Source organism: Marmota monax, unplaced genomic scaffold, assembly GCF_021218885.2.
Source record: "Marmota monax isolate L192 unplaced genomic scaffold, Marmota_monax_Labrador192_F-V1.1 WCK01_AAM20220418_F8-fsc00203, whole genome shotgun sequence".
NCBI lineage: Eukaryota > Metazoa > Chordata > Mammalia > Rodentia > Sciuridae > Marmota > Marmota monax.
Genome location: NW_026694787.1, coordinates 2,965,213 through 2,988,401, shown reverse-complemented (window position 1 = coordinate 2,988,401; position 23,189 = coordinate 2,965,213). Strand labels below are relative to the sequence as shown.

General features: G+C 38.1%; 1 protein-coding gene across 2 annotated transcripts in view; it reads left to right on the top strand.

Annotated features, from left to right (window-relative positions):
• The first annotated feature begins 14,578 nt into the window (after positions 1-14,578).
• The window catches only part of Cdkl5 (cyclin dependent kinase like 5), a 177,943-nt gene continuing 169,332 nt past the window's right edge, over positions 14,579-23,189 (top strand). For both annotated transcript variants that reach the window (XM_046425835.2, XM_058573080.1), the window contains exon 1: positions 14,579-14,674. The gene's annotated coding sequence lies outside the window, so the exon portion shown is untranslated. The remainder of the gene's footprint in view (positions 14,675-23,189) is intronic.

The window sequence follows — 23,189 nt, the reverse complement described above, 5'->3', positions numbered from 1 at the left end:
ACATAATTTAAATTAAACCATTTAAATCACGTGAATAAAAAAAAAAATAATAATTCGGATCCATTTTTTCATGAGCGCTCCTCATATAAGAAATATGGACATACGCACATACAGACATACAACACAAAACACAAGAGTGCACACAAACGTACAACACATAAGACAATAGTAAAGGCCTTGTAGCTTTACCTAGGTGAAATCTCTATTGCAATGTTTAAAAACTCCACAGTCAAAAAATAAAACTGATCAGAAAAACATTAACCTAGGTTTGTATGAGCTCAAAAAATAAAAATAGAACCTTATGATGTGGAAAAATGCAATAATAAAATAGCTATTGAAAAAAGCATCCTGGTTAATCACTGTCGCAGATGTAAGAATGGCCAAGCTGGAGTTCTGGATATCAGCTGTTATGGATTTGAGTCAAATCATCTTCTTTTCGATCTGTAGAAACTGTTTTAGTTAATCTCTCTGGAATCCAAATGGGCTGCTGTTCTCCCTGTGGAAAAACACAAACAGACCCCCGACTCCAGACAATCACTGGGTCAGGACCTTTCCATTGTCCTGTTAGAATATCTTTCCAAAGTACTTTAGGCTTATGTACATTTTTTGGATACATATGCCTTTCCGCAGCACTAAGTCCTGATGAATCCAAATTTAAAAAGTTTAGAGTAAAAAGCATTATTTTAAGTTTATCTTTGGGGGATATATACCCCCTTCCAATTCCCTCTTTTTGCTTTAATAAGTATATGTCTGTATCTAATAGTTGTCTTAGCTTTTTGCATTTTCTATCTGAAATACCTTACTTGACATTTTCAACCATTTTTTATCTTATTTCTATCTTCTAGTTTTTTTTTCTAAGGTTTGTATATTTACCCTTAGTTGCTTATTTTCCTCCTAGTTTTTTTTTTTTTTTTTTTTTTTTTTTGGGTTTAAAATTCTTGTCTTCCTACATTTTTTTTTCTACATCTTCTTTTTCTTTTTTTTAACTTTCTATACTTCTGTCTTTAAAGTTTTTCACTTTAAATTTTTAATCCTTTATCTAAATATCTTTTATCCTATTATCTTCCCATTTTTTTTAAGTAATGCCTTTAAGATTAACTAGGCTTCGAATGATGCAATAAAGCAATCTTTTTTCCGACATGAAGGTATCTCGACCACCTTCAATTTAACCTTTTAAAGCCTTTTAATTATCATCTATACTGTACTTTTAAATGTACTTTTTCACCACCTACAACTTCACTCTTTTAAACGAGGCTTAGATTCTGTTTAAATCGCTTTAATGTTAGTTTACATGGCTGCCCTTCAACCAAAGGCTTTTTTTTTAAACTCCATTGAGAAGCTTTGTCTCAATCTGTCATGTACAAATACCTTTTTCTTCTTTCTTCCTTTCTCAAGCTTTTAAATTAAGTCTAGTTTCCTCAAAATCTTTTTAAATGGCATTTTACAACTTTTTACTTTACCACACAGATTATCTTATCTAGAAACACTTCTTTTTCCTTTAACCTTTTATATTAAAATATATTTCCACATCTTGAATCTTTTTCTATCTCTTTTTTAACCGTTAACCCTTTTTATAAATTCACATTTGAAACAACTCTTATAAAATTTCTGATTTAGACAAATTACTCCACTTTAATAAGATGAAAGACTTTCATGTTTTTTATGATACTATAATACTATAATTGAAACCAACTGAAATTTTTTTTACTCTTTGTATATAAATTACACATGATAGAATCTTAACACTTAGTAACCTTGTTTTAACAAAGACACAGACCAAAGCAATATTAAACCTTTTTTCCATTCACCAATTTATGAAAACACACATAATGTTTAAATATATTACCTTATGGAACTTAATAAGTAAAGAGTACTTGATCTTATATTTAGTGGTTGATATTTTAACACTTTAGCTTTGTAAATTAATTAGATGTCTGTAAAAACCAAGATCTTAGACAAGTGTAGTAAACAGAACTAGCCATCTCTTTCTTGAAGAAAAATCCTTCTACAGGATACCATGGTGGTCCCATTGATATACTTAATAACTCGTCTTTAAAAAGCCATGGGCTACATTTTTGTATTGTATCAACATATGCCTTAACTGTTCTTGGTCTTACTGGGGTGCCTCCTTCCTCTAACAATTTCTCTTGCTCGGAGGCGAACAACTTCAAACCTTGAGTCAACCATTTTCCCCAGTTTGCCTGAGAAAGTTCTAGGAACAGGCAACTTGAAATAAAAACAAAATAAATCAAAACAATAACACGTTGTTTTTTGAAATGTTCACCCATTCTTTCTCTCTTCCTCAAGGGTGAGAAATTTCACTTACCTCTAAGATTCAGAAGTTCCCCATACGGGCCACCAAATGCCGCAGTCTGGCTGGGCACAAATGCCGCAGTCTGGCTGGGCACACAATCACGAGCCACCACACAGCTTGTAGATTCAAACAGCAACTCTTTATTCCCGAACTCACACCAGCCGTCTACAATCACGTTCTGGGGAAATCCACGTTCTCTGCCCAAATCCACCTTCTCTCCCAAATTCACCTCCACTGGGCTTCTATCTCCAAAATATACTGTCTGAATCCCGTGAGAACTCAAGGGGAACTCAGGCAGCAGGATACGCCCTATTCCCAGCAGGAATAATCTTAAACCTTAAACCTGGAACCTAAACTGGGAACACCCTAAACAAGATTATCTTAAAACCGGGAACACCCTAATCTGCCTTGGTCCTTGAGCAAGGTCACGTACATTCAATGTCACTGCAACATGTCAGCAACATGGGGTACGCTGGCAAGGAAATTGTCATACCTACTTGGCTAATGGCTCCCAGCATTCATATGACAGAATTTGGTTTTGGGGTGAAATAGTTGAATTATAGATAGAATGTCAACTGGTTTTAAAATCTCTGTCTCCTACTAGAACAGTAATATAGTTGTTCTCTTGATTTTGGAAGCTAGTATGTACAGATTCACATGGTTTTGTTGTTGTTGTTGTTTTCCATAGGCATTATATCAGTTATCTATTGCTGCCTGACAAACTACCCCTAAAATGCAGTGGCTTCCAATTATTTACTTTGGTCATGAACCTGCAATTTGAGCAGAGCTTTGTGCATATTGGTTATCTCTATTGCAGTCAGCATCAGCTAGGGTTGCTTGAGTAGGCCTGGAGGATATACTTCGAAAATGGGTTCACTCATATGCCTGGTAAATGGGATTGGCTCTTAATTCCTCTCCATAAGGTAGCTTAGGTTTCTTCACAACAAATTGATGGGTAAAAATAATGAGCACCCCAAAAGAACCAAGTGGAAGCTATGTCATCTTTTGTAACCTAGCCTTGGAAGTCATACAATGTCACTCACCATCCTCACATGCCCACCTAGATTTAAGAGAAAGGTACAAAGAGGGGCTGGAGTTGTGGATCAGTGGTAGAGAGCTTGCCTAGCATGTGTGAGGCACTGGGTTCAATCCTCAGGACCACATAAAAATAAATAAATAAATAAAAATAATATAGAGTTATTATGTCCAACTACAACTAAAAATATTAAAACAAAAAAAGAGAAAGTACATAGAACCTCACCTTTTGATGAGGAGGGTTAAAAGATATCTTGTAAGAAGGACATGTGGGATAAAAGGTGTTGTTCTGGCCCTTTGGGTGGAAATAGTCTGCTACAGGGATTGTTTATAATCTTTCCCCATGTTCCTCATCTTAAATATTTTTTTTCTATTTGTCTTTATGATATTTTTTACTAACTACCTACTTACTTTAAAATTGCTAGTTATGGGGCTGGGGATGTGGCTCAGGCGGTAGCACGCTCGCCTGGCATGCGTGCTGCCTGGGTTCAATCCTCAGCACCACATACAAAACAAAGATGTTGTGTCCGCAGATAACTAAAAAATAAATATTAAAAAAAATTCTCTCTGTCTCTCTCCCTCTCTCACTCTCTCTTAAAAAAATTGCTAGTTATAACATATATTTATTTATGCAATGCCAGGGATCACGAAGTTACATCCCAGCCCTGAAACTAACATTCTTTAAAATAATTTCTCTTGTGGCTGATTGTTCTTGCAGTGCACTAAAGGTACCAATTGAACATCTTTCTGGAAAGAGAGTATGTCCTTCTAAATTTATCCTTCCTCATAATCCTGACTTTTATCTGGTTTGGAGAAGAGAATATCATACATAAAAGCATAGCTCTAAATATAATAAATAAAATGAGAAAAAATCTATATTTACACACGTTGCCCAGAGGCACATTTAACTCAAGTTTTGAAAGATTCTATAGTACAGATGATAGATGAATAGATATAGGTGGATTCAAAGTAAAATCTTACAGACATGTGGAATAATAAACAGTCTCTATTTTGGGATTACCATGGCAAATTATCGAAACTTTCAAAATACCAGAAGTTGAAAGAACTATGCACCAAATATCCATATACCCACTGCCCAGATTCTAGAATTGATATTATACTCATTTTGCTTCATCACTTATCTATTCATTCATCCATCCCCCCATCCATCAATCACTCCATCTTATTTTTTATACATTTCAAAGTAATTTGAAGTCATCAATACATGAAGCAATGTATTTTGAATTCTCCTTTAAAATGTGGACTTTTTTGGGGGTGGGTACTGGGGATTGAACTCAGGGGCACTTGACCACTGAGCCGCATCCCCACCCCTATTTTATATTTTATAGACAGGGTCTCACTGAGTTGTTTAGTGCCTTGATAAATTGCTAAGGCTGGCTCATGATCCTCCTGCCTCACCTCCCAAGCCACTGGGATTATAGGCGTGCGCCAAAGCACCTGGCTTAAAATGTGAACTTTCCTGGTCCCTCATTTCAATCTATCTTATTTTACAGTACTAGGGATTGAACCTGAAGGTGCTCCTCTATTACCCCCCCCACTTTTTTTTTGGTATTGGGGTTTGAACCCAAGAGCACTTTACCACTGAGTTACATCCCCAGTCCTTTTTTGTCCCCCTCCCCACTTTTTAAAAATTGTAGATAGACACAATACCTTTATTTTATTTATTTATTTTTATGTGGTACTGATACTGCTGGTTATCGGTGAGAAGTCCGGCTTCCCCACATGTTGAAGTTTGAACATTAGAGAAGCACGCAGAGGCAAGCATATGAAACAGGGTTTATTTAGAAAGGGGTAACATAGACTTCTCCGCGAGGGAGAAGGGGGCCATAGTTGGTACCCTGGTATCCCAAGAGGCGGGGTGTTCTGCCCTTTTTATGTGTCCTAGGCTTCCTGTGTTCTCCTCCTTTCCCTCTTATCTTTCACCTTCCTGTGTACATGACTAGGCCCAGGAATGCTCAGTGGGGTGGCCAAAAGGTGGGAAACAGGTGGGCTGAAGGGGGAAGGGCAGGATGGAGCAGCCCAGGACACATTAATTAAGGACCTTATAGCTCCCTTTGGGGAGGGGAAATTCCTGGGACAGGTCACCTTGGCAACAGGTTGGAGCAGGGGCAGGTTCTTGATAAGATTCCTCAGGGGACAGTCTCCAACTTCCCAGACTCACTCAAAATTGGTCTCCTTGACCCAACCTGACTCGATTTACCTATGTACACTGACTGCTTATCTAATTCTGGCTTCAGTGCTAAGAATTGAACCCAGTGCCCCACACATGATATGCAAGTGCTCTACCACATGATATGCAAGTGCTCTACCACCCAGCCCCTCATTTTTCATTTTTTATTTTGAGACAGGGTCTCACTAAATTGCTGAGGCTGACCTTGAACTTGCCATCCTCCTGCCTAAGCTTCCTGATTCACCAGGATTACAGATGTGTGCCACCATGCCTGGATAAAACTTATATTTGACAAATATATGAAATCAGATAGACAAAATATTTTCTCATTATATATGAAATCTATGAGAATTTAGTGGAGACATTGCTGGAAAAATAAGCTCTTTAAAGATAATGCTCTGTGGTATATATTCTTATTTAATGTGCTTCAGACCATATCTTTGCCTTGGCTTGAGAATGTAATAAAAACTTTTACATGTTTTGAACTGAAAAGGAATAGTTATGCCCTTTGATAGTAAAGAGGCTGGTTAATGAATAAAATAGGCATCATCACACCTTTTCATTTCCTTAAATTTGTTTCATTTCCATTTTGAAAGCCACATTGGGTTTTTATCTATAAAGTTGGTCAAGACTTTCTCTTAGAGAAAGTGAAATCAAGACCTGAGCGTATTAACCAGGGTTCTCCAGAGAAACAGAACTAATAATATATAGAGAGATATGTAAGAGGACATTTATTCTGGCAATTGGCTTATACAATTATGGAAGTTGAGAATTCCTGAGATATGTCATCTGCAAGCTGGAGAACCAGGAAGGCTGGTGGCATCTTTCAGTAAGGGCCCACTGGTGTAAGTCTTAGAGTTCAAAGGCCTCAGATCCAATGTCTGAGGGCAAGAGAAGATGAATGTCCCAATTCAAGGAGAGAGGGAACAAACTCACCCTTCCTCTGTGTTTTTGTTCTGTCCTGACACAGGATGGTAACTGTCCACATTGGTGAGGGCAGGTCTTCTTTACTCAGTTTTCTAATTCAAATGCTAACTTCTTCTGGAAACACCTTCACAGACACACCCACATATTATGTTTTACCAGCTATCTGGGCATCCCTTAGTCCAGCCAAGTTGACAAATAAAATTAATCATCACACTTGAGACAATTGTACAGGTAGATTAGGTTCACTTCACAACTTCCATTTTTTTTTTTTTATTCTAACCTACCTCCTCCAAATGGGACAGCTTCAATTTATCTGGTCACTCTGTATTCATCCTTCTCTCTTCCTTTTTAATATATATTCTTCAGGTAGTTGTCTTCATACTTTTTTGTGTGTGTGCCCAATTTTATTTATTTACATACATATATAAACATACATATAATATATACATATAGATAGATATACAATGAATTAATTATGTATATGGATAATTCTGGATATTATGTATCTGGATCAGTAGTTCCTCATTAAACCCAGTTTTACAACATATAGTATACTCTCAGAAGCTATTGCATTGCAGAACCCTAGAGAATAAGTATCTCCTTTATCTTCAACTCCCCAGAGTAGTTATAATCAGGTCCAAAAATATTTCTGAATTTCACATGCTTTGTAACTAAATCAAGGATCATTATTCAGTTGTCTCTGGGAGTGTAAACTAATCCTGAAATTGCAACTACAGCACATCCTAAAATGTTTTATTCCAGATTTTCTGCAGATTTTAAAATTAATATCTTCATTTCTCCTTCAATATCCAAACTTCATGTTCTGATAGTTGTCCTCTCAATAAACTGCTTGTTCATATTTCACTTATTTTCATTTCATTAAGGACAAAATAGAACTAAGAGAGTTTTACATGAGCTTTGATATCCAATTAACATGTAACATGTAAAAACATCCAGGAAAGAAACAAAATAATAATGTCACATTTCAATTGAGTAGTACAGCTTCAGCTTATAAAAACATTGACAGTTGCATTTGTATTTTGAAACACCTAAGCATAAGACAAGGGCCACTATTTTTTTTATTTTAAAGAGAGAGAGAGAGAGAGAGAGAGAGAGAGAGAATTTTTAATATTTATTTTTTAGTTTTCAGTGGACACAACATCTTTGTTTGTATGTGGTGCTGAGGATCGAACCCGGGCCCCACGCATGCCAGGCAAGCGTGCTACCGTTTGAGCCACATCCCCAGTCCAGGGCCACTATTTTTGATTTTGCTTCACCCAGGGATGCATGTACCCAAGATTAGGAATTCCTACATCACTTAATATGGAGGATTATTTAGAAAAAACAAAATTTTTAATCATTAAGTTGCAAAATGAATTGTTTGGATTCTTAATTCCCTCTATGGTGTGTCAGTATAGCATGAAATTATGCAGAAACTCACTGATCAGTTAATTAGTTAATTCAGTACATGATTATTGATTGTCATGCCCCATGTTAGGCATTGGGAAAACAAAAATGAATAAGACACAATCCTTAGTTTTAAGGCAAAGTGGTTAATATTGATCAATAAAGCTGACAAAACTAGATAATTGATACTCATTTTAAGATTTTTTTTCTCCATGCTTGTAACAAAAATACCTTTTTTTTTTTTTTTTTGGTGGTGAGAATTGAACCCAGGGCCTTGCACATGCTAAACAAGCATGCACTCTATTACTGAGCTATACCTGCAGCCCCATGACATGACAGTAATGATTGTTCTATACCCCAACCTCTACTTTTCTTTACTTTGTGTAGATATCAACTAGGAGTGCATACTGAAGACTAAGTTGTTATGATAATTATATGCTAATTATTAATTATTAGAAAACTTTGAAAGAGTAAGAATTGCTTTATAGATTTAAGAAGCAAGATCAATATGTTTTCTACTGTATATTTTTATATAACTTTCCCAGAATTCCATGATGCCTTATAAAAAGCCTGTAAAATTGCATTGAATCCAGTCTGATATTAAACCTAGAAAATGAAAGACACAGCCATTTTATTACTTTTTAGAACTTACATTCTATGAATTCATTTGTTTCTTATACAAATTAAATGCTGTGTTTTAAAAACATTTTTCCATTTTTAATTAAAATCTTGAGATAAGGTAATATATTGTACATTTTATCTTAGTCTATTTGCATACAATTGGGGGAAGGCATCGTTTGGGGTCATTGTAAATTTTTAAAACACTTTGAGGGAGGGATATTAGTAAGATGCTTATCAAGCTACCTTGCACTTAGGCTAAGCAAGTAAGCAGAGGGCAAAAATGAAATGGACAACAGTGATAACTCATGAATATACCTTCATACATGTCACATTTATAACTTGATTCCCATAAGATAGTAACTTTACTTTGATAGCTTTGAAAGGCAGAAAGAAGTCTTCCTTGCGGAATGTTGTGGAAGTAAATGAGGCAATGTAAGGAAAGTTCCGGGCACATAGTAGCATCCCATATTGGTTTCTACTACTGAGAGTATATACCTGTTAAGAGTTAGGCTGAGACAGGAGGATCCCAAGTTCAAAGCCAGCCTCAGCAATGGTGAGGCGCAAAGCAATTCATTGAGACCCTATCTCTAAATAAAATACAAGGGCTGGGGATGTGGCTCAGTGGTTGAGTGGCCCTGGGTTCAATACTTAGTACCAAATAAATAAATAAATAAATAAATAAAGTTAGGCTACTTAGGCTACTGGAATCAATCACCTGGGTCCTGAATCCACTGCCTATTGTCTGGGTTAGCTTGGGGCAGGTTACTAAAACCTGACTGTAAAATGGAGGTAGGAACCACTTGTATTAGTTACCATTGCTGCCTAAGAATTACCCCAAAAGTTAGTGGCATCAAATGACAAATACGTGTTAATTCATAGTTTCTGTGGGTCAAGAATTCAGGAGTGGCTTAGCTGGGTGGTTTGGGCTCAGGGTCTCTAATGAGGTTGCAATCAGAATGTCAGCAGGGGCTGCAGTCATGAAGGGCTCAACTGAGGCTGGAGGCTCTGCTTCCAACATGGTGCACTCACATTGCAGTCGGTAGGAGGCTTAGGTTCTTTATCCCATGGACCTCTCTATAGAGTGTCCTCACAACATATAGTTGGTTTCTCCCACAGTGAGTGATTCAATAGAGCAAGAAGGAAGCTGCAACACCATTTATGACCTAGTCTCAGGCCAGGAACACCCATGACCATCACTGTCATATTTTATTTGATAGAAGTGAGTCACAAAGTGTAGTCCACATTCAAAGGGGCTTTCATGAGTTTTTAAGCCAGGGGCTCATGATTCCTTCTCCCCTCTGTCTCCTCGGCTTGGTGAGAGAAATGAACACATTACACTCTTCAAGGAACTGGAGTAAAAGTAAAAGAGCCCATCACATCCCCTGCTTACTTCAGTTGCCTTGTGCAACAAGCCTGGCAGGTAGTGATGGTGGAATGGGGAGAAGGGGATTTGAATCAAACACAGCATTTTGGTTTTAAACTGGTTTGATGTTTTTTTTTTGTTTGGTTTTTTTTTTTTTTTTTTTTTTGGTACCGGGGATTAAACTCAGGGACATTCCATCATGAGACATATCCCCAGTGCTATTTTGTATTTTTTATTTAGAGACAGGGTCTCTCTGAGTTGCTTAGCGCCTCGCTGTTGCTGAGGCTGGCTTTGAATCTGCAATCCTCCTGCCTCAGCCTCCAGATCCACAGGGATTACAGTTGTGTGTCACCGTGCCTGGCCTGGTTTGACTTTTTTTTTTTAATATTTATTTTTTAGTTGTAGTTGGACACAATACCTTTATTTATTTTTATGTGGTGCTGAGGATCGAACCCAGGGCCCCACATGTTCTAGGCAAGTGCTCTACCGCTGAGCCACAACCCCAGCCCTGGTTTGATTTTTAATAGCTGAAAAAGACCTAACAGGAAAGTCAGGAAAATTATCCAAGAAATGAAGGCATTTGAAAGGCAAAATATGCTAAACATAAAATATGTTTCAAAGCAGTGATAAAAGGAAAAAAAAAACTGCTTTAAATTTATACCCCATGGAATTGAGCCTGTTCAGTAATAGCTAATCTTATAAAGTCCTCACTATGGGCCAGGTTCTTTTCTAGGCACTTCATAGCCACTCACTTAAACCTCTGAAGTAAACACTATTATTATAACCATCACCATTTTACAGAGGAAGAAATTGAGGCACAGATAAGTTGAGTGATTTATTCAAAGATATAACTAAAACTAGCATTTGAATCCTGGCAATCTGAGTCCAGGGTTTTAGCTACAAAGCTATACTGCCACAGTGACCAACCACTTTCATATGGCATTCTATGCTGGTGTGGTTTTCTTTCTTGGGTCTTTTGAGGCTGACATTTTCTTTCCTTCTTTCCTTTCTCCTCCTTCCTTCTTTCCTTCTTTCTTTCCTCTCTCCTCCTCCCTCCCTTTTTTTTAAAAAAATGTTTGACATAGAAGAGATGAAAGTGTTTTTATTCATTTTCTTCCACCAAACTCCTAAAAGACATTAGGATTTGGTCCCTTGCCAATTTTCATTGTCTATGATTGTGGTAGTCATTGTACTGCTCAGAGACATTGTACTGGTCAGAGAAATAATATCTTGGGTTTTTTTTAAAAAAGATATGACTGCAATTTAAGATGTGTTCAAGGTGCAAAAGAAAATCAGTTTAAGTGTTGAGACCAACATTTCTGTACTTTACACCTGTTCATGGTTAAACTTAGTGCCTGGAGGACAGGGATAAAGGCTTTGAGTGTTTAAAATGAGATACTGGACTGGAATTTTTAAAATGACATTTTCCCAAAATGGTACAAGCTTTAAATGAAAACATGTAAGATCTGACAGTCTGCTTTAAGTTATGAGCAGGGCCAAGGAATTACTAATTGCTACCTTTTCCTCCAAACACTACAGATTTACACATTGATTTGTTTCTTAAGCTTTTCTTTCAGATCCTGATTACATTATGAGGTTTAGGCCCAGATGGGCATTTCATAAATACTTTTTGACAATCAATGAATAAGGCTTATTTAGTGTTCTAGACTTGTCCCACATATACCCAGGATAAAAATGTCTTACATCTTGATTGCCACTTGTTTATTTATTATCGAGAGCCATAATGAGTAGTACTCATGGGTTCTGACATCTGTAGCAGGATGCTTTTGTGGCATCTAATAGAAACTCTGACTCAAACTGTCTAAAACATATGGGAAAGGCAGAATATATTTAATTAGGCAAATCAGCAGTGTCATCAAGAGCCCAGGTTTTTTTTTTTTTCTTCTTTCTTTCTATTTTTCAACTCTGCCTTACTTGGTGTGTAGGCTTTGATATAACTCTGGTTTTCCTCTTAGCCACAAAATGGCTGCCAGTGGCAACCAGGGTCCTTGCTTCCTTGTTCTTCCAGCAGAGCAGAGATGGAAAAATCTTTTTCTCATACCATGGTATAGTAAGATTTTTCCTTCAGTCTAATCATGCCACACATGGATTGACTGAGACTAACTGGGACTTAGCCCCTGGAAACATGAAGGGGCTTGATACCTGAACATAGCAGGGGTTCTTTTAGAAGGAAGAAGGCTCTGAAACTGGTTCTTCATCTGGAAAACGTTTAGAATCTTACAGAGAATTGTGAGGACTTGAAATGATGTGTGTAACATTATAGGGTCCTCAGATTTAGCAAATAGAGTATGCCTAGTTAAATTTGAATTTCAGATAAATAGCAAATGATTTTTAAAAACACTACATTTTCAACAAACACTACAAATTTACACATTGGTTAGGTTCTTAAAATTTTCTCCTATAATCCTGGTTGTATCTGGAGGTCTAAGCCCAAAAGTGCATTACATAAATTCTTCTTCAACAAAGATTAAAAGGCTTACTTAGTTTTCGAGCCTTATCCCACATGTAGCCAGGATAAAATACATGCTAATATTAAAACTTATTGTTTATCTGAAGTTCAAATTTAACAAGGTGTTCTGTATTTTATCTGGCAGCCCTAAATGTGTGTAGAATTCTTAGTACATAGAAGCATTCATTTAGTGGTAAGGATTAGTGCTCTTTCCACATAAGAAAAGAGCTCAGGAGCTCAGTTAAATGGCAGCATGATATTTTTTGAATTCTTACTAACTTCTAGAATGGCTAGTTTTTGCCCAAAAGAGGAATTAATGGAACTGAATGTGGCTCTAAAAAACCCTTTACCACTACTCAAAACCAATTCAAAGGAAATGTCCCTAAGTGGCAGGTCATATTTGTACATATGGGGTAGCTCACTATAAAACATCTAATGTTACTACTTAAAACTACGTTGGATTTATGTCAATGGATATTTGGTTAGTGTTTTTTTCCTTATCCTGTTCTGAATCTATACAGATAAACCATTCTCCATTTGACCCAAAGGTAATGCTGCTGAAATTTCTAGTGCAACGGCACTGACAGGGGTGAAAATGGAATGATTGTCTCTGGAATTCTGGCTCCACGTGGGTGAAGCTTGAGGTCACAGCACTGTTACTTTTGCATCTGGAGGAGGCAGGAACCTCTGCAAAGCCTTCTGCTGTTGCCTCTCACTCCATTTTCCCTCACTGCTAATTTCATTGCTCCTACCTGTAAAATTTTCTAATATTCTTCCCGAAAATCTGAAAAGAAAGCAGGTACCTTCATTTCCTTATTAAATATTCACCATGTTATAAAAAAGAAAACCGTATTGGTCTGGCATTGAATGGCCAAGTCCCTCATATTGCTACATATCCTTACCAGATTCAAGACAGGAATAGATTTAATGGATTTTATCCAAGATATCTATTTCCTATTGTAACACTGGATATTTCTAATGTGGTGGTTGGTAGGACCTCATACACTGCCTCTTCTCTGTGCTTTTCCTAAAAATCAGAAAACATTTTTTCCCTCTTTGCCTTTTAAAGTGGAAATCATTATACTGCTTTACGTAGATTTGCACGCAATGTTTAAATTTTTTTTCTTAATTTTCAAAAAGTGTCATTAGAAACATATCTCCTTCCATTTCACCACCTCTTCATTCTCATTGGAAATTTGATCCATGGTGGGTATTAAGATCTTTACATTTCTACTGGCGGGGCGATGACTTCATTGCTTTCTTGCCAGTTGGGAATCATGTGTGAAGAGCATCGGACCGAAGTAGAGCTGTGGGTTGCTGCTGTTGCTACTGCAGCAGCCGTTTGCGTGTGCCCAGCAGCTGTGAAAGAAATCCTCAGGATGCTAGCTCTTTGCTCCTAGTCACCCAGGGGATCGCAGTCTGCTGGATGATTGTGTGTGTGTGTGTGTGTGTGTGTGTGTGTGTGAGAGAGAGAGAGAGAGAGAGAGAGAGAGAGGAGGGAGGGAGGGAGAGAGAGAGAGAGAGAGAGAGAGAGAGAGAGAGAGAGAGAGAGAGATCAGCTGCAACAGGCAGCAGCAGCAATATACTTCGATATTTTAACCAACGACAGAGATAAATCATTTTCCATCCTTTATTTCCAAAGCAGTGCTACGGCTCTCGCTCTAAATGTGCTCATCCCCTCTTCCCGGTCTCTTCCCCCTCCCCACGCTGATCGGGTCCCTTGGGAGGCAAGCCAGGATAGCTGCGCTGAAGGCAGGATTCCCCCTTTTTTTTCCGCAGTGACAAGCGGATTCCGGGGCCTCCTCGCCCCCCCACTCCACCCCCGCAGCCTCCCCTTTCTCAGTCACGATCTCCCCCCCCGCCCCTCCCCCCGCGACAGCTCGCAGCTCGGGCCCCGCCCCTCCCAGCCTCCCAGCCCAGGTTGCTAGGGCCTGGCGGGGCAACCAAACCTGGTGTGCGAGGAGGCGCGACGCGCGCGTGCGCGCGCAGGCCGGCTAGTACAAGGAACCAGCTTTCTTGGACTTTGGGGGTTCGAGAACGAGCAGCGCGGGAGGGGCGCACGAGCCCGAGCTCGAGGACGAGCGTTCTCTCCGCATTGGCTTCTACCAGAAGTGGGCGTGGATGAGGCGGGACCAGGCGGGACCAGGCGGGACATGAGGAGCTTCTCTATAGGTCCGAGTGGGCAGGCCGGGGCGGGGTAGTTAGCAAATTAGGCTGCGCGTTCTCTTCTGCGAGAGGGCGGGGCCGGAGGTTTCGATTAGTTGTCCCTGCCGCTGGGGAAGGTAAAGCGTCGACGGCGGCTTCTGGAGCAGTGGGGTCCCCGGCTGGAGGTGGGGACTCAGCGGGGTGAGTAATCGCGCCCGCCCGTTAGTTCTTCTTACAATACCACTGACTCTGTGTCCACCCAGCTTCTTTCTTGAGAAGGGACCCACCCGGTCCCCTCGGGCAGGCAAGAGAAGGGGCGGCGGCACCAGTCCCTCTAGAATGGGGCGACGCGGCGAGGGTGTCCCAACCTGGAGTGGCTTCTCCTCAAGCTTCTGGAAGGGCTTTCCCGGAGGGGCTTGGTCTGCATTTGAGGTATGGGGAGGTGTGAAAGAGGGGCGGCGGGTCGAGGCCGCCCCGTGGGACTCCCGTCGACTGCGGGTCTGCAGCGTCCCCGCCCCGCCGCCCCCGCGGCGCGAGCTCCCCGGGGCTTGCGTCGTGGGAAGCCCCTTTCTGTCGGCGCTGAGCTGGGGCCTGAGAGCTAGAGTCCCTCACCCAAGTTCCGATGGAGCCCGGGACCCGCCGGGGGCTGCGAGTTGCGGCCCCGGCCCTTCTGACCTTGGTTGCCCGCGAGGGTGGGCGACTGACCTGCTGTCAGACCTGCGGCTCACGCAACCTTCCCCGAACAAGTTTCAGGCGTTGCTATGAAGTTCAGACTGGCCTGATGGGGAAAAAGCACTAATTGGCCCTTTCTCAGACCTTCATACCCTTTGGACCCTCATAGAAACTGAATCCTGGGGTTTGGAACCGTCTCTCCGAACGAACAGGTCCTTCTCGCATTGACAACGTTCTGTGCCCACGTTGGGGTAAAAAATAACCTGAACATATTTCAGTGTAAAGGCAGATCTTCCTTGAGGGTTTTGTTTTTCGCTTCACTTGGGTGTTAGAGCACAGATGCCTGAATAAGAAAAGCCTGACCTTAGTGTCTCTATAGAGAGATTAGACGGATGCTGCGATATTTAAGTAGTTACAGATCAGAATTCTGTTAACAGTCTATTTTAATTTGGCTGAAATTTAAGCTGATTTTAGAAAGTATTGTTGACACAGAATAATTTCTTTTCGTGCATCTGAATTAGGTTTGTTTGAATGTATTGGTTATGTAGTTAATGTAAAAGATTTACACAAATTAATTTGAGAGCATTTGACTGAAACAAGAGACATAAATATGTATAGAACATAGGATTCTCATTTTAGGTAACATCTGCTGGAACGTTTCCAGTTTATTCCTTTCTTGCTGTAGGGTATCAAAAAAGACATCTTTACTGAGACTAATCGGAATTACACATGAATAACATTTAGATGTAAATTGTTTTTAATTCCTTTAAGTGTTTTCAAATATTCATAAAATGTTTAGAGGCTATATTTACTTGTCCCTTCGTGTTTAGTGTTGGATGGGGATAGTATAATCTATTTAACAACCGGATTTGGGTTCCTTAGTAATACATTTTTAAAAGGTGTGCCTCTTTTCGAGAATATGATATTTAAGCATCTAGCTTTTAATTTCTTTATTAAAAGTACTATTTTGGGTTTGAGCATTTTTGGCATTGACACTGGAACCGGAGTAAGGAAGCCTGCAGCAGTATTACCAGTTTGACACCACCAGTGGGTGTTTCTGTTGACAAATGCAGAGAAGAGAACATTTGGGAAGGAAATCTTTTTTTTTTTTTTAATTTTTGGGGGGGGGGGGGGTGAAGGGGGAAGGAGCCAAAAGAGAGAAGCTGTAGAACTAAAGCTGCCAGCACTGTGTATGCTGAGCATTTCACAAGTACAAGGAAACCTAATGGAGGGGGGGGGGAGAGATTCTGGTTGGCTGTATTAAATAATGGAACTCCAAAAGAGACGTACTAAATAAAGTTAACCATTTCAAGAGTGTTAAATAATCTGCCATTTCAGAGTAGTTGGAGAGGCGTCCTTAAGTATAAAGGGTATCAAATCCTTTTTTAACATAATCAATGCAACGGTTAATTTGACATATATGTATATATAAAAACAGCGTAGTGTCATACTTTTGTTTATTTAGCATATTTCCTAAGCCTAATTCCTTTAAAAAACAAAATTTGATATATTAAAAAAATTATAAAAAGCTTTTTTTTTCTCCAGAGAACATTACTTTCTCCCCTGCTCACTCTCTCCTCCCCACCTTGCTCACTCTTAAAATTTATTAATGATTTAGGGGCTTGTGGTAGGGATTTTTTACTCCCTTGGATTTTTTTTTTAATTAAAAAAAAATTCCCTAACTAAACCTGCCATTGTTTTCATTGTAATGTTATTGGAGTTATTTGAATTAGAGTGTGGCATCTAATGTGTTCCCTGGGGTTTTAAAAGGAAAGGTTCCCATTGAAAGAAATTGCAGGGCCATCTTATAGAGATAAGTAATAGAAGGTTGTATTTGTACTAATCAGATGTATTCTGTTCCAAATATGCTGCATGCGGATAAGGCAACTTCATTTAATGAGAACCAGATTTTACATGGTATTTCTATTTTGAAGGTGCAGTAGTCTTACATTACAAACCAAAATACAGAGGTGGAGAAATTCCTTTAAGTAGCTTTTTATCCCTCAGGCCAGTAACACCACTGTCACCCAGAATCTATGAGAGACTCAACAATAGTTGCATTGTTGGGAATGACAGTGGCTTCTCTTGCAGAAAGCTAACCTTTCATTATGATTTACGTTTCAATTTACTTTGTAATAGAAAATTCATCTATATCTGAGAAACTGTAGGAAGTTTGTAAAGAACTGAGCAGAGAATAAGTTTTCTTCAGCACGTCTTGTTAAAATTTTGCCTTTCTTCCCCCTTCCATTTTGATAACTTTGGTGGTTATCTTTTTATTTCTCCTAGGTATTAGAAGGTGTGCTAATATAGAACTTAATTTTTGGTAGTTAGTGTGTAGATATGACTTTTTCATACATTGAATTGATGTCAAATGACACGAGGCATTTAAAAATAAATGAATCCATGTGCTTGGATCCAAAATGTTAGGGAAGTCTTTTATATAACCCTTAACTTTGATACAAAAATAGCAAAATTTGAAGTATTCAATTGCTTTCTGAGTGGAAAAGCCTGTTTATTCAAAATTAATTTTAGATTTTAAAGTTTTTGTTTTGATAACATCAAATTTCTTAGTAGAAGAAGAGCTAAAATCTCAAAAGTTCTTTATCATTTGATGATGGTGACAGTTGGATCACATATTTCATCTTAGGAAAATAATGCGATCAAAAGACTACATTTAGGATTGGGGATGTAGTTCAGTGGTGGAGCACATGACCCTGAATTTGTTCCCCCATAGGGATGGGGGAAGATTCTCTTTATTTAAACTTTCTGTTCTGGGCTTTTCCATTCTTCTTTCAATCTTAAGCTCAAGATTAGAAATCTTTTGTTGGTGATAAATGATTTTAGTGTTTGTAACTTAATTTTATAGAGTTTTCAGAATGTTTCGTCTATATAGAGCAGTGCATGGATGACGGAATTACTCCAAGATCTGTCCTAATTTCTCATTCAAGTTTGTTCATCTTCATCCTGAGATATGAACTTGGGGGCAGTTCTATTGGTGGATGTGAAAGCTGAGGGTCAGGGCCTTCTACGTAAAGAGGTGGATAACATTTAAACATTTCAAATTTGGAAATTAACAGAAAATTATTTTTTTAGATTAAAAGGATGTGGCCCATTCTGGTCTTTGAAATTGTCAACATTTTGAATTAAGCTCTTAGAACATTTGTGTTTGAGATAGTTCTAATCAGAGTCAAGTTTGGGTGTGGTCTCTTTTGGATTCTTCTATAATTCTTATATTTTTTGAGCTTTATTCAATATCAGGTACTGTGGCAAATTATTTATTTGCATAAATGTATGAATGTTTGTTCTCAAAGAATCTCTATGAGTAGATGTTTTTCTTATTTTCCACATACATGTCAAATGGGCTCACAGAAACTATTTGCACAGATTAGCCAGCTAGTCAGCAAAAGGGGCAAAATTGCTTTCCAAACCAGTCTGACTTGAAGCTGTGCTCTTTAAAACCATGTGTTCTGCTTCTCTTAAGGAATCTGATTGCCCAAGCATGTTTTGAGTTCATCATTGCTGGGGAGGTACTTAAGGTATAAACATGGTTCCTGGATTTGATGAGCTACATTGACTACTTGACCTTTAGTGACTTGGGAAGCTGGACTCAGATCTATCAGGACTGCGGGATAGGACAACTAGAAGTGCAGACTTTCCTAACACAGAGTGATTGGTTCTGTTTTTTTTTTTTTTTTTAATAAATGAAGGTTGTATGTAATCATTTATGCTCCAAATGAGGTAACTGTTTCTAATTAACCATTTGATATTTCATGTTTCTGCATGTTCCATTACAACTTTTGTCTGTCTTTGATTTAATTTGTTACACTAATAAAGACTATGAAGTTAGTCCTTGAATTCAATTTTGTGGTTTAGGTGTACTCTTGAAGTAAAATGGCAGCCATTACAATGCGCAGGTGGGCATCTGTTCTGTAATTATAATGACTTCAGTAAAACAAAATATAAAGGTGAAGTCTGCAGAGATATCTTGCTTATTGTTGTTTCTTAATACATGGAGGTTGGATTCTGATGAAAAATTTTCTATTTGAAAGTATAATTTTTGGGGCTGGGGTGTAGCTCAGTGGTAGAACACTTGTGAAGCATGTATAAGGCTCTGGGTTTAATCCTCAATACTCTCAAAAAAAAAAAAAAGTAGAATTTTGTGCTACTTAAAGCTTTGTGATTTTTTTTTTTTTAAATATGACCATCATTAAGAGAGATGAATAGTTGCTTCTCCTAAAAGAATACTTAAGAGGTCCATGTTAGGAAGGAAAAAGGACTTAACATCATTTTCTGTAATGAAAATCACTTGTCACTTTTTTTTAAGTTGTTTATGGACTTTATTTTAATTATTTTTATTTATATATGGTGCTGAGGATTGAACCCAGTGCCTCATACGTGCTAGGCAAATGCTCCACACTGAGCTAAAACTTGGCCCCCAGTATGCATTTTAACAGCTTTATTGAGGTGTAATTTACATACCATAAAATTCACCCTTTATAAATGTACTAGCCAATTATTTAATAAATTTATGGAATTATGTAACTATTACTAACCATCACTACAATCCAGTTTTAGAATATTTCCATCAACCCCAATCTCTCCTGCTAACATGAATTTTTTGCAGCCTTACTTGCTTCACGTAGATCCTTTAATCATCAGACACTGATAAAACAAAGATGCAGATCTTAAAAGGTATCTTTAAAAAACATCTCCTTGGGCTGGGGATGTAGCTCAGTGGTAGAATGTTTGTTTAGCATGTGTAAGAAACCCTGGATTTGATTACCAGCACCTCCAAAATAAAATAAAGTTTCTTATATATTATAATTTTTAATGTTTTCAGGTTTTTGCCTAAATATAATACATAAAGGACCATTCTATAAATGGTATAAATTGCCTTATGCTCATGGTTTCAATCGTATTTTGGATTATTCTTTTTTAAAATGGGCAAATATGGGGCTGAGGTTGTGGCTCAGCGGTAGAGCGCTCGCCTAGCATATGTGAGGCCCTGGGTTCGATCCTCAGCACCACATAAAAATAAATAAATAAAATAAAGGTATTGTGTCCATCTACAACTAAAAAATAAATATTTAAAAAAATAAAATTGGCAAATAAAATAACAGCAGTATTAACAATGTGTTGGGAATGTAGTGAAAAGAAATCAAGGTAAAAGAATGTAATTATTTTTTTTTTAAAACTTTTTTTTTTTAATTTTTATTTTTTTTTAGAGAGAGAGAGAGAGAGAGAGAGAGAGAGAGAATTTCAATATTTATTTTTCAGTTTTTGGCGTACACAACATCTTTGTTTGTATGTGGTGCTGAGGATCGAACCCGGGTCACATGCATGCCAGGCGAGCGCGCTACCGCTTGAGCCATATCCCCAGCCCTGAATGTAATTATTTTGCAAGAAAAAAATCACTTTCCATTTAAGACCTTGTACAAAATGATTAGTTTTCTAGATTTTTAAGTCATTGACATTGTGCATTTTGTTATTTGGGCTCCAATCTCCCTTGACATATCCATGTCTGCTGTGCATGCTAGAGAGAAGGCTTCATCAGATTCAGGTATTCAAACACATTCTCTACTTCCTGCGTTGCTTCAGGCTGGGTTGTGGTGGGATTTATAACTGACTTTCCTGCTTGCATCGTTTTTTGTTTTTTTTTTTTTTAGTTACCTTCTAGGGTGGGTTGGGGAGCAAGCCAACTTGGGGATGTAGAGTATGATACAATTGTGCAGCACAGGTTTATCTCTGTCACTTTCTGAGGTGGTGTTCTCTGCACAGCACATTGCTTGTGCAGATGGTCACTACTCATAGGAAAGCTTAGGGATGTTATTTTTGGGGGTACACATTATAGAGGAATGCAAAGATTTGGTTGGAAGTGTTTTTGGAAATGTTTTTTCATTGCTTTTAGATGAACAGTTCTCTCTGGAAAGTGACCCTTACAAGTGCCAGGCAGATAAATCAATAACTCTCTGTGGTAGGTTGTGTCTGGATTTTTAATAACAGATTAGACACCCAGACTGGCCTGATATTAATAGTTTAATGTCAATTGAATTATAACTGGGCTTTTTTTTTTAACTGTTTAACAGCTATGGCTATATGATTCTTTTTGTTATTTTTGTATCCTTTGTAAGAAGGAAGTCTAATATGAAATAGTAACATGAAGTGCTTTCTAACAATTTTTTTTTTTTTAATTTAGAGGGAGATAGTGATTTTGATAGTAAGAACAACTTTAATTTCTGGAAGTTAATAAGATGTATGGACAAATACATTTATTTTTAAAGATTGCCTTAAGTTATTTTAGGTAGGTTGCAATTTTAGATCTTAGTTTTAGATTTCGTATTATGCCTAAACATTAAGTTCTTAGCCGTATGAGATTATTTTATGGTAATCAGACTAAACTCTCTTTCATGAGGAAGATATGGCAGATAAAAAATGGTGATAAGTAATAGTTAAAGAATAACTTGCTGACTTGGATTTTTCCAATGACCCTGACACTGTCCAAATGTAGAAACTAGTCTCCTAATAAGTAGAACACTTCAGAGATTACCAGAGCTGGTTCCATGTAACATATCCTACAGTTTATCCACACACCTCACCCTGGTCTGTTAGGCCGTTTGTGGGACATAGTAACTTCAATTACTAGTAATTATTATTACTAATAGCAACACTAAATTTAAGTTGAATAATGTGCCTTGGACAAAAAAGTCTAATCTTAAATGCATTTGTTGAAAATAGTTAGGTACATTAAAGCTAATTTTGTGCAAATTGTAATTTCATACTTCATCAATTACTTCTTTTCAAAATAACCTGCATTACAACCTGAGGATATGACCTTCATTCATTTTTTTTTTTTTTTAAGATAGAGTGAGAGAGGGAGGGAGGGAGAGAGGGAGAGAGAGAGAGAGAGAGAATTTTTAATATTTATTTATTTATTTATTTTTAAAAAATTCTTTATTTATTACTTGTTCTCCTTAGTTGTACATGACAGGAGAATGCATTTCAATTCATCGCACACAAATGGAGTGCAACTGGTGGTGCTGGGGATTGAACCCAGGGCCTTGTGCATGTGAGGCCAGCACTCTACTGACTGAGCTATCTCCCCAGCCCTTTAATATTTATTTTTTAGTTTTCGGCAGACACAACATCTTTGTTTGTATGTGGTGCTGAGGATCGAACCCGGGCCGCACGCATGCCAGGCGAGCGCGCTACCGCTTGAGCCACATCCCCAGCCCGACCTTCATTCATTTAACAAATACTTAATGAGGACCTAATCTGTGTCAGACTGCGCTAGAGGTTGCATCAAATGATTAAAAAAAAGAGTAGACCCTGCCTTCAAAGAATTTACTGTAGTCTTGAGAGATGAAGGCAGATGAAAAGTAGAGCACTATGTGAGTATTTAATGGTCAGGGTGGAGAATTCATCCTTACAGAGGTGTTCAGAAAGCCACCCCTGAGAAACTAACATTTAAATAACCTGAAGGATAAGAAGGACTGGTCTAGTTGGGGAAATATGTTTTCCAGACAGAGGTATAAATGCCCTGAGGCAAGGTGAGAGATAGAAGCTTTAGAAAAATAGAACATTTTATTTTTTAATTTATTTTAATATTTATTTTTTTTTAGTTGTAGTTGGACACAGTACCTTATTTTATTTATTTTTATGTGATGCTGAGGATCAAACCCAGGGCCTCACACGTGCTAGGCAAGCGCTGTACCACTGAGCCACAACCCCAGCCTGTGAACTTTTTATTTTTTATTTTATTATTTTTATTTTTCGTACTGAGGATTTAACCCTGGGGTGCTTTACCACCGAGCTACATCCCCAGTCCTTTTTATTTTTTATTTTGAGACAGAGTCTCAGTAAGTTGCTGAAGGTCTCACTAAACTGCTGAGACTAGCTTTAAACTTGTGATCCTCCTTGCCTCAGCCTCCTGAGTAAAGTTGCTGGGATTGTAGGCAAGCACTACCATGCCTGGCTCAGAACATTTTAAAGAACCAGAAGTCCAAAATGACTGGTAAGTAGGGAAGCAGGCTATGAAGCAGAAGTA